This window comes from Cupressus sempervirens, chromosome 9 (genome assembly GCF_028749045.1).
Source record: "Cupressus sempervirens isolate cs-2001-9-10 chromosome 9, ASM2874904v1, whole genome shotgun sequence".
Lineage (NCBI taxonomy): Eukaryota > Viridiplantae > Streptophyta > Pinopsida > Cupressales > Cupressaceae > Cupressus > Cupressus sempervirens.
In genome coordinates, this window is record NC_143126.1 from 26,429,475 (window position 1) to 26,447,555 (window position 18,081).

An 18,081-nucleotide genomic window follows, 5' to 3' on the forward strand; every position below is an offset into this window, starting at 1 on the left:
AAAAGTAAGTTAATAAAACATGATATTATTTTCTAAGTATGTAGTTGTCAAAGAATTTCCTTTAGACATTGTGAAGTTTTCACTGAGGAATTAAATTGTATAAATGGTGTTGTGGTTTCCATCAATCACAAAGGGGAAGATTGGTGGAACCATTATCAAAGGAGTAAAGATTAGAGATTGCTCAATTCCAAATGAGTTGTAGACTCCAAATCAATCTTGGGAGCTAATCATCGTGTTCATGTTGTTGTGATTTGACAAGCATAATCAGTTCTTCATATACACACATGTATAATATTTATATAAGGAATTAATAATAATGTTTTTATGAGTTGAAGGAATGCCTGAAAGAAAGATCTATTACTTTCATGTCATCAATCAATAGCATTTACTAATAAATGAAATTTAATAATCTAATTATATTTCTACACTTAACATTATGTGAATGGAAAAAAATGAGACGAGTGAAGATTTCCAACAAATTCTATGCTTGGAAAAAGTAAAGGCTATGATAATAGTGCAAATTTCTAACAAATTCTATTACGTCGGCTCCTCCATTTCCAAAGCAAAACATAGATCAAAATCTATCCTGTCTACAAATTCCCTTCATGTTTTACTATTCTAGTTTTATTTCTTACAAACTTAAACAACAGACTTGAAACCTTAACACACTCCCTATCATAATATACAGCTGGCAGAAATGATAAGGTCCAACCTCTTTTATAGAAGTCAATAAGGGAAGGCCACTCTTAAATATGGCAGACTAATAGAAAAATTAAGTTTCATAAATAAGTCAACTTTGATTATTTAACACTTTTAGTCTTATAATGAAACCTTAATATGTAATGTTTAAGCCTTCCACTGAATAAGCCTCTCTAGATATTCTGCGGGAATGCTTGGGCACATCGACTTCAAAGTTGAGGGCTTGAAGAACTCGCTGTATTCTTGGTCTCTTCCTATGGTCATGAACAGAGCACCACAATCCAACGAGCATCAAGCGTTCAATTTGCTTACCATCATTTTCCTTATCAAGCATTGGGTCAGCTGCCTCAAGTATGTGTCCCGCTTCGTTCATACTGCGAACCCACCAGACCAAAACCATATTAGAGGCATCAAGCTCGCTGTCCAACGCACGCCTTCCACAAGCAATTTCCAGAGCGACGACGCCAAAGCTGAAAACATCCGATTCAGAGCTGGCCCTGTGTGTTTCAAAGCACTCCGGTGCGATATAACCCCGGGTTCCACCAGGGTTTGTGTAGTATGAGCTGTTTTCGTGCTCCATCAAGCGGGCCAAAACATAGTGTCCAAGGCGTGCCACAAAGTTGCAGTCCAACATTATGTTGCTGAATTTGATGTCTCTGTGCAGAACGCGTGGGCTTGATTCCACGTGGAGATGGTGAAGAGCCGAAGCCAAGCCGCTCGCTATTCTGAATCTTTCGTTCCAACTCAGATTTCGAATGTGGGTTCGTCCGTCGTATAAATATTCGATGATGGAACATAGACTGTGATTAGAAGTTAGATGTCAAGAAAGATATACACCATCAAATTTAACGCTCAAAATTACAGATAAATATTTGACGATGGATCATAGAGTGTGATTTGAAATGTTGATGTAAAAAATATACATAATTATAGAACTGATCTGAAATGTTAATGTAAAAAGAGATATACATAATCATAAAACTGATCCATTAGGACCCAAGTGATGAGACCTCTGCAACTTGAGAAGATGCTACACAATTGAGAGGATTGTATCCCTATCTTTTTGCAAGCTTCTAGGAGTAATCCTATGCTAGTAGAGGAGGATGTAGTGCCTCTAATGTTTGCAGTCTAAAGCTTGTTATGTTTTGATTCGCGAGAAACTTGATACTCTTGTTATGTTTCATTTGAGATGACCTGAGGGTTGGATGTTATACAGGTTTATTTTAGTATCATGGATGTTTCACTACTATGTTGTTTAATTTATCATAATTCCACGTTGATGCCATTTTGAGGTGACTATAGATCTATGATGATATTTGGTTATCTGACATTTTGGACATATCTCTAATTATATTATGTGATGGATTTTGTGCTATGGATATTTACTTCATTCTTGTTTCATTATGTTTTATGTGAATGTGAGTGATGTAAATGGATTATTTCAACATAATTGAATAAATGGTTAAAGTAGTTATTTAATAAATTTATTGCTTTGGATATGTTAGTATATGCAATTGCACTTGATCATGTGTCTTAGTATGTAGGATTTATATCTCTGGTAATGGCACATGGAGTTAGTGATTCAACTATTTATATTTTACCAATGTAGTCCCTGTATGGTTGATGTATTCTTATTTAATTGTTTAAATTAAACTTTTCAGTGATTATTAAATTTGAATGCATTTGCATTTTGTAACTAGACTTATGATTGTGTCTGTGCATTTAAAAGTTTGCATTGTCGTAAAAGAAGTTATGGTAATTTCTGTGATTTTGGATTTTTTGGCTTTAAATTTTATTGAATTTAATTTATGGCAGCTTTGGCATAGATGAATTACTATTGCTAGGAATGGCCTATTTTTGTTTGGGTTGATTCAGAGTTTAGATAGTTTAACTAGCTATTTTTCCTAATCGATTATTCACTCGAAAAGTGAATAAGTATTGAAAGAGAAATTTAATTGCTCACTTCTCACTTTTGGAAATTGAAAAATTGAGAAACTTTTGTGAAATCCTTTTCAGAAGGATTGGTCTTAAATCCATTGTGAGAGCTATGGGCATGGAATCTTCATGAGGATGGACTCATTGGATCCAGCTTAGGGAGAGCTTGCTCTATTATCATTTTTGACCATATCTATCGATTATTTATTTTTCCTAGGTGTTTTCCATTTTAGTCCTTTTGGCTGTCAAGTAGGGTTTTCCTGTTTTCATGTTTTAGCTCCATTTCTAGTTTTGTTTATGGTAGTTGTTTGTTTAGAAGTTGAGAACTACTATTCCCCTCCATTTCTATTTGTTGGTTTTGCCCAGTTGGTTGGGTATGGACATTTTCCTAGTTTTTGGGATGAGGGTTTGGATTTTTGCACTATTATGCAACCTATTTTTGCATGTGGTGTCTAAACCCAAATTTTATTAGATTTTCAAAGCTTTTGTTTCCAAAGACCAAATGGGTTTTAATTTCATTTTTTTTCAATTTTGGGATTTCTACCTCGTTTTGCATGCCACCTTATTTTTTAAAGTTTTCTTGGCATGATGTTGGTCGTAGACTTGGATCATCCAATTTGGATGTTAGTTAGACCATTTTTTCACTTGTATGTTGCATTGGGATGCATACCACATCTATCCTCCTAAGCTTGTTTTCAGTTGAGTGATATTTTTCTTGTGTTCTCATCTAGTTCTTATATTATGATTTTCATGATGGTGGTGCACCACACACAAGCATGTCTGCGTGCATTTTTTGGGTAACTTGCGAGGCCTGATCTTCCATGGACTTGCCAAAGATTATGATCATTTGGGGTTGTGTTTGGAATATGCATGCTTACAAGCAATTATCATTGGATGAGCATGGGTAGGATAGGGTAGCATATGGAGGGGCTTCTATCTCACAGCCAGGTGGCTACTTCCATGGGTTGGAAGAGGAATTTTTAAGTAAGTGATAACTAAATAAAACTATTGGGTGGTAATAAAACTAAGATAATAAAAAGATTCAGGATGCACATGCTCCTTTGGTTAGGAAGTTTGAGCTGCCAATACTAGCTTGAGATTTCTGATGCCAAGCAACTCTCCACGATCTCAACTCCTACATAGTAGCTTGTTGAGTGTCTAACCAAGACTTGTAGTATTTGCATTGTCTCATGGTCTTGGTTTCAATCATCATTATTGTCTATGGTGAGTGTTAGCCATGGACATTGTGCTTAATGTGTGTGTGTGATTGGATTGCTATCTCCATCAACATGATGAAAATGGTCATACGGGTTTCACATGGTTGGGAGGCATAGCTACCTATACCACTACTAGGGACCAGTGTAGAGAGATGGTTTATTGTTCCAGTGCGACCATTGCTCGATGTTTTCACTTAGTACTTTGGGTTCTAGAGTATGCTTTCTTGTGATTTATGCTTTTATTAGAATGGTTGTTTATCCATTTTTTATGATGTTAGTTTATTGATGCATTTCCTTATCATGATATTCAACATATGATTAGATGACGTTAGCTGCTTAGTTGGAGTATCTATTGCATTTGGTTTAGCATGTTAGATTTCCTATTCTTATCATGTTATTATGCTTTAGTAGTGACATCCTTATAAGACAACTCTGACCATCTAGTTTGTAGTTTGGGATGTTACACATAGGGGATGGCTAAGGCCTTTGAGGTCTTATGATGCTATTATGGTTGACAAGAATCGTACACTTATTTTGGTAGTTTTAGTTCATTGCGATATTATTTTTAGTATGTTCTTTTACTGCTTTGTTTTAGATTGTTTCTGTATTTTTTCATCTTACAATTTAGCATTTGAGTGTCTATGCCTTGATTGGTGGATCTAGTACTCCCTGGTGTAGAGGAAATTCATTTATTAGCTTTTTAACTTTATGTTTTATGGATTTTTGTTTCGGATCCTTGCACAAAATTTCACTTTCTCTCATGAAAGTGTAAAACTTTGCATGGTGTGCTGGGTTTTCTTGTGCAGCTCTTAGCACTTCCCTATACAAATCCCCACACTAATTTTGTGTGTTTTGGCTACTAAGCCAAGTACTTCCTCATGCCATTTGGTGCATTTCCTCATGCTAAAGGCAGTTTCTCATGTGCTGTGATCTACTTCCTCATGCGAGAATTCTATCTACTATTTTCCTTGCATGAAAAAGAGGGGAAATCTCCACTAGTTTTCAAGGATCATTTTTTGGTGTTTTAAGTACCATTTGGGTTTTCTTAACTTTTCAAGCCTTGATAGATCTTAGATTCTTCATTCCATTGTCATCTTTTATTTTTGACTTCTTTGTTTGTGTGTGTCAATTGGGTAGTGGTGTTTGGAGATTCATTGGTTGCCAGGATTGTGCTTAAGTCTTTCATTGTGATTTTTGTGATCCTCATATGTTAAGTGTCACATGCACACCCATACTTATTTTAAAAAAAAATTATCTTTTCTTGTATTGAATCCTTTTTCCAAGGATCTCTGGGTGGGGCACTACAAAAGGTGTATCTCATAAAGAGATACATTGGACAACATGTGCTCAAATGGAGTGCAAACTATTGTGTTGTGTACATGAACACTTATAAGAATATGCAAACTCCTAGTTTTCATTATGTTGTTTATTATGGAACTTGGCCCATTTGGGCTCTATTCATGGTGCTTCTTTTGACTCTTTTTTATTATGGGCTATGTATATATGATGTTTAAGATTTTTCTTAGTTACTTAATGCTGGTTATATTTTGAGACACTCTAATGTGGGTGTTTTAAAACTAAAAAGAGGGTTAGGTTAAAATGTTCTATATTTGACTTATAGTTACTCTGCAACATTAATTTTTCTTCGTTGGTCCCCATTTTTGGCTACTTTGAATTTCAAAAATAGATGTACGATATATACATTTTATTATAACATTGAACCTTAAAACTTAAGATTATTGTGTATAAGTTACCTTTTTGTTTCTCAATCTCAAATCAAATAAATTATTGTTGTCCAAGGTGTTAAAATCAAAGTAGACCTCCTAGATTCTACTAAAGCTATATTTAAAACAACTAAACCAAAGTAGTAGACTTAATACATTTACCAACGATCCTATTATAAGATAGTTTTCCACATGTATACAATTAAAAATTGAAAATTAATCTTATTTAACATTTGTTCCTACTTTTTCTCTTTTACCTTCTTAACTTTTGCTTTCTTCTATACCTTGTCTTATTCAACAATTTGGTAAGGAATATTGTAAAGTCCCTTGTGGGAATTTTATTTTATTGTGCATTTCTCCATTATGCTTTGTAGATTAATTTCATATATCCTTTGCATTCCTTATCTTAATAAAAATATAATAAGTTTTTATATTTCTATTTCAATCTATTGTGTCATTTTGAAGCAAGGGGTTGTGAATTTTAATTTATTAATTATATATACTCCTAATCTATAAAATATTTATTAATTTCAATTGTATACATACATACATATATATAGTTTTCTCATTAATTTATATTTTGATATAAGATATAAGCTCTAAACAACACCCTCAACACAAAAAAGGAACCAAATAAAGAGAAAAGGAGAACTAAAACAAACATAAGCCAACATAATGTGATTTATAACACATTTTTTATTTTAATAATATAATATAAATAAATTTTTATAGTAAAAATTCTATTGTTTATTCATTTTCATACTTTAATATAAAAATTATAATAAAAAATATTATATAATTAAAATATTATATTATAATTATATCAATATTTATATTATTCTTATTTATTAATTTTTTATTTAATAATTATATAAATTTTATTTTGATGGGAATATCACTAATATGATATTGTTGTGAAGCTGAATGCCACTCCACCTAAGAACTCCTTTTGCTAATTGATACAATCTTTTCCTACATGCTACAAAGTGCTCGTAGTAGTGTTGAAGTTTAGAAAAAATATTCTACCTTCAAAAGACATGAAGGTAATGAAAGTTTAAAGGATGATATCTGGCTTGATTTTTGAAACAAGAATAGCTTCTATCTAGTAACTAATTTTACTTTTGGAGGTTGAAGCCAATAATACATATGGTAAAACTCTTCAAAAAATGCATAACAATTCAACAAAGGGCATTTATATTTTTTATGTTGTGGAGTGTGCTTGTGTTGTTGGATGGAGCATGCCTATTGATGCAACCCACACTAATCAAAATAATAACTCAGAAAATGGGTCAAAGTAAGAAGTTGGGTCTCAAATCTACAGAAGTTCATGGATTGAGATCATGCTCTTTTAGAAATGGGCACTTGTATTAGGCTTGGATACCCAATCCAAATTTTAAGAGATGGACACACACTTCTTTAAAAGTCGGGTACCCATATTCTAGTTTCAAAAAATGGGTGCTCATTTTTGAAAAAATAAAAAATAGAAAATTTTAAGAAACGGGCACCCATTTCTAAAAAACCATTAAATTTTTTCTTTTTTGGGATTTAAAATGTTGATTTTACTTTTCCAAAACTGGCACCCTTTTTTTGAATTTTAAAAAATAGGTGTCCATTTATTACAACATGGGGTGGTATTTTTTCTCTCACCTCGTATTTCAGTTCGGGATAGGCTTGGTGAGACCAAGCCTATGCCTTGACCTCTAAAGAATTGGCTAAGGCATTGAACTAACAAATTCAAGTTTTGCCATGATTTTTAGAGGGTCTTCCCAATCAATTTTTTTACGAAACAAAAACCTATTAGAGTTCTCAGTGTCTTGATTTAAGAAATATAAGTTTTATAGTATTATGATTTTATTTAACATTCTTGCATTATTTTTTAATCAAAGGTGGTACCTAAATGTAAAATAGCGAGGCTTACTAAAACTTTAATAACTTTTTTATTTTATGGTTTTTCTTAAATTAATTTATATGTCATCAATCTAGATACAATTGTTTTGAGGTTAAAGAAAATAATTTTTGAAAAAAATAAAATTTTGATCAAATTATAGTGTTCGTACATAAGAGGTTTTAAAATTTACCTTTATAGCCAATTAAAAATTAATAATAAAAAAATTATTCAATAAAAATTCAAGGAAAATATTTTCATCAATCTTTGGTGTGTTAGGTAACTTCCTGTAAAAGGATTTACGAAAATTTATTTATTTGTGTCAAATTCTAATGTTCATATACAAGTGCGGTATGGTCCTAAAATAAACATTTTGAAAAAGTCATTATTAAAGATCCATACCAAAAAAAAATCTATCATATGGGTACACAAATAAATTACATCTTCAAAAAGTAGATTTTGAGCACTACAATTTTGATTCCTACACTTTTTGTATATTCAATCTGTAAATGCCTCAAATTTTGACATTAATTGACAAGAAATTTAAAAAATAGGAAAAACACTTCCACTTTTTGCCCAAAAGTGAGATCGAACTTCTTGCACTTACCCAAATTACACAACACAGAAGTTTCAGAATGCCAAATTCTTTATTAAACTTTTCCAACTCCACTTTGCTCCTCTAATGAAAGAAATAAAACTACTTATTACAATTTCAAAAATTACCATATTTGGTAGTTTTTTGGGAAAATAGATTTTTCTATTTTAGGTAATTTTCAAAACTCATTCTACGAATCTTGATTTTTCCCAAGAAAATCCCCAACCAAGGCAAGATGAATTGCCAACTAATCTACAAAATCAAGAATATGATTTCGAATTTATTACAAAAACATCTTTATAAAAAACTGAAACAAAAACACAAAAATCTAATTTCGGAGGCTAAGATGATATTTCTTCCTTATGCAACTTTCTCAAAAATTTCAGCCAAAACCCACATCTGAGTCAAAAGTTCTGACCCTCAAAAGTAAATCTTGACCGAAACCCAAATCTAAGTCAACAAACTTGATCCTCGGATGCTCCTGAATCACATATTTGTAAATTTGATTAATAGGTGGTTATGCATCTATTGACTTATAACATTATGAAGATGTAAGTTAGAAATTAGTTATGGTTGTTAACTACATTATTAAATCATGTACTTCATTGGATTTTGTTAGTTTTAATCATATCTATAGGGAATACAATAGAGTAGTAGAATGTTTGTCAAATCTAGGCTTCTATTCATATCCAAAGTTTGGAATAAATGGATAAGATAATTACCTCTTTGTTTTTCTTAGTATTTCTACCACTTAGTGGATCTTGGTAGGGTTGTTTAATTCCTATGTTATATATGTGGTTATTTGACTAAATTTTGAGCCCTATTTTATTTAAATAATATATCTTTATAAATAACATTTGCCTTATATACCTCTATATATTCATAAAGATATGTAAGGAATATCAAATCATTGATTACATCTTTAAAGAAAACTTAAATATGGTTCCTACAAGTACTAGTGAGGATTCCCTAGTAGGGTCAAAGCTTGATAATAGAAGGAGTTGGGGGGCATCTCTTGACCTTGGAAAGCTTGGCGATGATGGTATTTTAGGTTTTCATAGGGGTTGCATCCATGATGTCTAATGTGGGACCATCTCATTCCTTTTCCTAGAGATCTTAGATGTAAACTTTAGTGTGATAGGTCCCTAAAAGGTGAAGGCTATCTATAAGGTAAATGGGTCTTCTCTCCTCTTTTCAAAAGATAAGTCTATGAAGTCTTGGGAAAATCTATTTTTTAAGGATTCCTTCTTTTCAAGAGGTGGAGCGGTAGTTGTTAAATATGCAGAAGGAACTTGTGTTAATGTTGTGGACCTTTCTCTAGACCACTCCCTTTCTAAAATATAGAGTGCGCTAGTTAGAAAGTTTGAAGGTTGTTAACCAGATATTGTACTAGCCTAAAAGTTTATTTTTAACTCTTGGGGCCTAAAGGGTTTTTTTGTTACTATGTCTTCCTTTCCTAAATGTTTCTTTGGATTCTCTCTTCCTCTTAAGGAAGACTGTCTCCATATTTTGGCCTTGGGTTCATGTTCCTATAGGAAAGATCCTATCTAGCTCTATAAATAGTATCCTAGGCTTTACCTAGTGGCCCATCTTAATGTTGCAGTTTCTACATGGGTCCATATCCTTAGTCTTCCTTTGAATTCTATGATGATGAGGTGATCGAAGGAATCACTAATTCCTTTGGTGAATTTATAAGGGTGGATACAATTTCTAAAAGTTGGGCTTGATTTTTGTTTTCTTATTTTTGTATTTGTTTAACTCTAGAGACCATGTTACTTAGCTCCATTCTACTAAAGTCTCATCTTGGTTCCATCTCTCAAAGTTTGGAATATGATAACTCCACTCTCTATTTGTAGAATGGATCCTTAACTGATCACCACTAATTGAATTTTTGAAGGGAGTTAAAGAAACCCATTGAAAAGGTGTTTAAGGGTGCTGGTGCTCCTCTTGTTAAGAATGCTTCTCACTTGTGTGTTACAATCCTAGTACAAATTCTTTCTATTAATTAAAATTAAATATTTTCAATGTGTCCCCTTCTTTTATTTTCTTCCACTCTCATGACAATTATTATTTTTTAGATTCTTTCTATAGATTCTTGAAACTATCCAAGAATTTTGAACAAACTTTTAAGGCATAAATTGGAAGACTTTGAAGATTTGACTTTATAAACTTTTTAATTTTCCATCTTGGCTAAGAAGTGAACCTTCCCATCTAGAAAAATTTCTTTGAAACCCATCCACCAGGGAAGCCCTAAAGGAATCAAGGGGTTTAGTTTCAAGAGGAAAATGAAGATAGGTCACATGCAAGGTCTTAATTTGGGAATCCAAGATTCCAACTATTCTTCCTTGTCATTTACCCATAGTATTTAAGATGAAAACATAGTTTTTTTACACTTAATAAGTTGACCTAAGCACAAAGCATACGAATGAAGAATTTATTTACACCCAATAGTATCCTTTATAGTTGATTCTCCCACAATCACCTTGTTAATGATAAACTACTTGTGAGAGCACACTAGATCCTTTGAAGAAGGTTTTAGGTCTTTAGAAAGAAGGGAAGAGAAAAAGAAAAACTCTCCCAAGATCTTTTTATCAAACATTTTCATTCTAGAGTTAGAAATAATTCTAGAGAATCTTCTAATAGCCTTGTGTTTAGATATAGTAATACGAAAGAATTTAGAATTTCTACGGCCTAAGTTCAACCACAATGTTATAGATCTCTTTTTCCAAAAATGCTCCTCTATAGTAATAATATCATGGTATTTCAACAAGGCAATCTTTTCTTTATTCTCTAATCCTTGAAAATCCCCTGAATCTTGTATAGACTTCTAACTCACATATAGCTTTCACCTTACCTTTATTAAAACTCATTTTTTTACCAACATAAACATAGCAGACCCATCTATCTAGATATCCTACCACTCTTGGATTTTTCCTCTTAAATTACGATGTTCCAACCACATTTTTTCAGATTCAAAAGGGAAATTTATTTAATAGTTGAAGCTTTTAATACTAGAGAAATAGGAAAATGAACTAAACCTATTGTAGGAAGGGTCAATAGGGTGAATTAGAACAAGTTTAGCTAGTTGACCGAGAGAAGCATCTTGTCCAACTTAACTTGAATCATGTTTTCCTTTGTTCTATTGTTAGATCACATAAAATTTAGCACTTGAAGATAAACATCCACTAGGGATTGAGAGATAATGAAGCTCATTAGATCCAACCTATCCTATAAATGGCTTTGGATCAAAACTCCTCCAACCTTCTCTAAATCTCTTATGGTATTATTGAAGTCCCCCAAAATGAGCCAAGTTTCCATAGGAGTAGGGTGTCTAAAGGCATCCAATCTCTCCCAAAAACCCAATCTACCCACATTTGTGTTGGGGGCATAATTTTTGGAGAGAATCTAAGATAATTTATTCCTAATATGAAGAAACAAAATACACAAAAGGTTGTTCTCAGACAAGATCAACTTGCCTTAATCAATAGCCTTGTTACAAAATAAAGCTACTCCTCTTGATGCTCCTTGAGAACTAGAACCAAACACTTTACCATTTTTGAAAAAAGAGAGTAGTTCCACATTTTCACTTGGCATCCTTATTTCTTGGACCAGATTTATACCTGGTGGATGATCTTCAACCATATTTCTCATAACGTCTTGCTTGTGAGGAGCATTCAATCCTCTTATGTTCTAGGAAACAATCTTCATTTAGAACATATAGTAAAGCTCTCCTAGATGATCTATTATTTTCCATCCATAATATTAGCTTTACTTTCTATTTATCTAGTTTCTTTTTTGTTTTCCCTTCCCAAGATGGGCTTCTTCCCTCCCACATCAAGTTTGGTCTTTATCTTAGAGACCATATTGAAATTGGAGGCCAAGAATTTCTTTCTCATCTTATTAACCTCTACCCAATGACTTTGAGCTCTATCTACCATTTCAAGGATTTTCTCAAAATTAAAAACAAACGGGTTTATAGAATGAATGAAGGTAGAGGCTCCTAGAAATCGAAGGAAAGCTTCTCTAACCCCTTTCAAAAAGACATAGCAACTCACTCAATCATCCCCCTTGCCCTAAAGTAACTACTTGGTAGCACCATGTGGATAGAACTCTGGACTTCCTTAAGACCAATCTTCCTAACGTCTCCTCCTTCAACATCTACTATGAGAACTTCCCAAACCCTTGAGCCCATAAAAACCTAAATCTCAAAGGAAGGATTATTAGCCAAAGGAACCTCCTAATAAAGGATAACTTTAAGAAACCTCCCTTTGTAAAAGATTATAAAACTTTGTCAAATCTAACATTATTTTAGGGGAGAAATTTAATTTTTATTGGTGATTTTTTTCTTTAAATAGATTTTTTTAAATTCTATTAGCAATTATTTTCAATTGTATTGAAATTCTATAAAATGTTGGTGAATCTGGTGTGCTCCCTATTGCCATATAGGGCAGGGTTGAGGGAAAGCTCCCCATGGGAGTTTTTATGGGTAGCACCCTGACAACTCAAATAACATTTAATATTTTATTAACTTGTCCTAATTTAATATTATATCATATAAAATATCGAAACTATATTTTTATAACCATTAGATGGTTCTTAATCAATAGCCCAAATCCTATTTTGGGTAAAACTTTTGAAGGACACCAAGATTTAGAAACAGTTCCCAAAATAAAGACATGTGTCCATAATAAAATCTTTTTAGCCCAAAGTGAGAATTGATAAAAATTTCCATGGAAACTCTCCACAAAAGAGACACCTATAAAATATATGCATTTAGCCTATAACCGAGCTTTAATTTCTACCACATATTGGCAAATATGACCATCAATTGAAGCAAACCTTGCAAATTGAAGGTGATAATATTTAGTTTTTCATTTCAAAAGATTTGATTCTATTGACGAAATCATTGCTAAAATAAAAGTAATTATGTATCATTAATGTTGATTGGACGAAGCTTGCTACCCTAATTTCATAAAGTGCGTGCAACATTGCCACCCCAAAAGTGTAATTTTTTTCTTCCAAATTTAGGGTCTCCAATAAGTTAGATTTGCCACTAAAGTAAACCCCACTCATAATTTGGTTCCTTAAGAGAAAGAGCTAGCTCAATGGAACCTCTGGAACCCTCTAGACAATGATTCTTTCATGGCTTTGAAGCATCCAAATTTAAACAAATTCTCCCACAAAGTACATGTCCCAACATTAATTTTGATAATAGAAAGGTAGGAATCATGGTTGTTGTTCACTGATTTACTTTTCATTATTTCTCATGTTGAATGGATGAATAAAAAATGAAACATAATGAATTAATTAAATTCGTTAACTGTGTTTTAATTTTTAGTTATAAGGTGTTTAGTGTGACACTATTGGTTTTGTTCTTTTACTTTTATGCTTTTGCTCATTCTATCCCTCTTATGGTTGTGTGTTGTGTTCAATTTTCATGGTTGTCAAAATGAAAACATAGATATAAGTTGTATTTTTTAGAATATGAGTTTACATCCAATTCATTAATACTTTATAGTGATGGTTGTTCATTAGATGCCTTTTTTGTTTTCTTGTTAAGAGCATAAGCCATTTATTTTGAAAGTAAAAAATATATATTGGTTTTTTGAGGGCTTGAGTTGTATTATACCAAAGATCAATTTGTTAACCAAAGCATTTCAAGAATGTTTAAAATGGATTTGAAAAAGTATGCGAGTAGAGTTGCTCTACATGCCTTTAATATAATGAAAGGCAATATTATGAATTGACAAATTTCTTGTTGTATTCATATGTATGTGTGCACATGTGCACATGCACCTACGTGTGTATCTATGTAAATATGTGCGTCAATGTACACACACACACACACACACACACACACACACACACACACACACACACACACACAGACACACACACGCACACACACAATTAAAAAAAATGTTTTCATGAGTTGAAGGAATAACTAAAAGAAAGATCTATTACTTTCAAGTCACCAACCAATAGCATTTACTAATAAATTAAATTTAATAATCTAATTATATTTCTACACTTAACATTATATGTACAATTAAAACAAAATATTTTGATGACTTGAAGGAATAACTGAAAGAAAGATCTATTACTTTCAAGTCACAAATAAATAGCATTTACTAATAAATCAAATTTAATAATCTAAGTATATTTCTACATTTAACATAATATGCACTATTAAAAAAAATGTTATGATGAGTGGAAGGAATAACTGAAAGAAAGATCTATTACTTTCAAGTCATGGACCGATAGCATTTACTGATAAATCAAATTTAATAATTTAAGTAAATTTCTACACTTAACATTATATCCACAATTTTAAAAAAATGTTTTGATGAGTTCAGGGATTAAGTGAAAGAAAGCTCTATTACTTTCAAGTCAATCTATAGCATTTAGTGACAAATCAAATTTAATAATCTAATTATATTTCTACACTTAACTTTACATTATGGAAATGGAAAAAAAATAGGTAAAAGTGAAGATTTCCAACAAATTCTATGCTTAGAAAAATTAGAGGCTACTATAGAAATGCAGATTTTGAACAAATTCTATTCTGTCTGGTCCTCCATTTCTAAAGGAAAGTGAAGATCACACTCTATCCTATCTAAAAATCCACTTGATTTTTTATTGTTTCTGTTTTATTTCTTGTAAACCTAAACCTTAACACACTCCCTACCATTATCATTAAATACAGAAGGCAGAACTGATAAACTTGAACCTCTTTTTAAGTGGCCGATAAGTCTCTCCAGATAGTTTGCGGGGAAGCTTGGGCACTTGGACTTCAAAGTTGAGGGCTTGAAGAGCTCGCTGTATTCTTGGTCTCTTTCTATAGTCATGAACAGAGCACCACAATCCAACGAGCATCAAGCGTTCAATTTGCTTACCATCATTTTCCTTATCAAGCATTGGGTCAGCCGCCTCAAGTATGTGTCCCGCTTCGTTCATACTGCGAACCCACCCGACCAAACCCATGTTAGAGGCCACAAGCTCTCTGTCCAACGCACGCCTTCCACAAGCAATTTCCAGAGCCACAACACCAAAGCTGAAAACATCTGATTCGGAGCTGGCCCTGTGTGTTTCAGCGCACTCCGGTGCGATATAACCATGGGTTCCACTAGGGTCTGTGTAATATGAGGTGTTATCGTGCTCCATCAACCGTGCCAAACCATAGTCCCCAAGGCGTGCCATAAAGTTGCAGTCCAACATTATGTTGCTCGATTTGATGTCTCTGTGCAGAACGCGTGGGCTTGATTCCACGTGGAGATGGTGAAGAGCCGAAGCTAAGCCGCTCACTATTCTAAATCTCTCGCTCCAACTCAGATTTCGAATCTGAGCTCGCCCAGCAAACAAAAATCTGATGATGGATCATAGAGTGTGGTTTGAAACGTTGATGTAAGAAAAGATACACACAATCAAATTTAGAAGCTCTTACAAACAAATACCTGATGGTGGATCATAGAATGTGATAGAAATGTTGATGTAAAAAAAGATATCTACAATGAATTCTACAAAATCAATATTATAAACAAATACCTAATAATAAATCATAGAATGTGATTCAAAATATCATCATAACAAAATATATACACAATCATAGAATGTGATCTGAAATGTTGATGTAAATATACACAATCTAATCTAAAAGTTCAAAATTACATATCTATAAATACCTGTCCAGGCTGCCATTCGACATGTACTGGTAAACCAAAAGAAGTTCGCCACTATTTTCGTGACACCATCCCAAAAGAGGAACCAAATTTGGATGGGACAAGCTGTCAAGTACTGCAATTTCTGATTTGTATTGCTTAAGCCCCTCTGAGTTCTTTGAGATTCTTTTCACCGCCACTGTTTCTCCGTCCTCTAGATTTCCTTTGTAAACTCTTCCAAATCCTCCCCTTCCAAGTAGTAAATCTTCGCTAAACTCAGCAGTTGCTCTACTTAGCTCTTCGAAACTGTCTCAATAGGGAACAATTTAAAAGATTTTATAGAACATCCAAATACATAAGTTTTAGAAAACAGGGTCATACTTAAACATAACACACCAAGAAAGAAATTAAGCTTGAAAAAGAAGTCAACTTTGACTATTTAACACTTTTAGCCTAGGAATCAAACCTTAGTGTGTGATGTTTAATGAGTGTGGATTTATTGACCTATGTTTTATGAGAATTAGTTCAGAAGTATTGGAAAACCTTAAGAAAGTTTTGTGTCTTAGGAACCATTCATTTGAAAACCTCTTAAGTTCATCAATTAATAAGTAGCAGATATTCTCCATGACAAGATAAATTATAATATTACTATGAGAATTCAGACTAATAATTTTTTTAACAAAAACCAAGTTCCTTAAGTTTAAGCAAGTTTTGTATCTTATGATCCATTCATTAGAAAGTTTTTATTAGAAAGTTCATTAAGTTTAAGTAAGTTTTGTATCTTATGAACTATTCATTAGAACTGATAAATAAGAAATATTTTCCATAGCATGAAAAGAAAATTCAAACTTACTGAAACTCGTTAATCCATTGAATATTTACAATTGTAGCTGTATACACGAGGGCTTCCATTGAGACTTATTTCATCATCGAATTTTTCAGCAACTTCATCATTCTTAAGGCCGTTGGGATCCGAAATTGGCAACTCTCTAACTGATTTTACTCCTTTCTTACGCTTTAGCCTGTACATTAATGCAGCGCCCAGGACAAGTATAAAGGCGACCACGGCCACTGGAGGAGAAATTATCATTGAAAGATGCTCTACTTTATTATGTCCCCAACTGGTTTCGCTTGAAAAATTCCATGCGATGATATTGTGCCTCTGGTTGGAAAGTCCAGTTGAAGCAGAGAAACCAACTTTGACCTGTTCAGGCAGAAAATCCGAGAGATTCAGAGGATAAGTCAGCGTAGGATGTTTAGGACGAGGAGAAGGGAAGTCTGATCTGTCACTAGCCATAAACACCTTCAGCTCCTTAGGTTGCCCAGAATAATCAATCCACACTTCCCAAGTTAGTCCGCTGTGAAGCCTCTCAGGCAAAGAAACAGTCTTGATAGAAGTGATATTATTGATGTCAATACCCACATGATTATCATCCGGATCATGCGCATTGACGCTAAAGAATTCATCAATTATATCGTTTTTGAACGTATCAAATTCAATAGCAATTGTTTGGGTCGATGATTTACCATTGGTTGTACTGTTGAACAGTCCGAGCCACATACCTGATGAGTTCAGTGGGGGCTCTGCACGCCAAGGAGCCATGAAGAACGTAAGACCATCAGCATAAAAGTTCTCTTTGGTTTGTTTTGCAGGGTATATTTTGAACCGAAAATAGGATTGAAAGCTTGCAAGAGTCCCAGAAGATTTACGCCATATTTCAATGGGTTCTTTGTAGAAGGCCCAACCCCGGGTCCAATTTAAATTTTCCCCGTACATACTCTTTGTAAGTTCAATGCTATCCTCGATTAGTGAAGCATTTGGAACTATTTCAATGAAACTATTATCAGAGAGAGGGAAATTGAATTGCTGACCTTTATGGGCCTCCGAAAAAAGTACAAGAGTCCATTGAATTGTGAGAGAGATGCATATGATTTTTGCTAGAGCAGACATGCTGCCAGATGCTTCAAGCAGAACACTTGGCAGAAATCATTTCTCCTCTTTTGTTCTTCTTGAGCGATTAAACAAGGCCAGTTTTATATATCATCCAGCAAAGAGTCGTTATTTTTATATTATAAAAGTTTGACAATTAAATATTTAGCGTTTACCTTTCAAACCTGTAAATATGAAGTAAACTTTTAGAGTGGCAAGTTAAGTAAGACAATAATATTTACCTCTTGATACCAATTGAACTCTTCTCTCACTTTTAATTTATAATTGAAGTCCTCTTTCACTTTAAATTAATTAATTTATAATTAAAATGATTATTATTTTTTACATATCTAAGATGTGTGTTTATTTTCATAGATAAATATATGTTTAAAGACTAGTATTTAACATAATTTAAATGTTAATTATATATAGTGTGAG

At 33.0% G+C, this 18,081-nt stretch overlaps 1 pseudogene; it reads right to left on the bottom strand.

Annotated features, from left to right (window-relative positions):
• Window positions 1-832: 832 nt before the first annotated feature.
• Window positions 833-17,664, bottom strand: LOC149537453 (L-type lectin-domain containing receptor kinase IX.1-like; annotated as a pseudogene).
• Window positions 17,665-18,081: the final 417 nt, after the last annotated feature.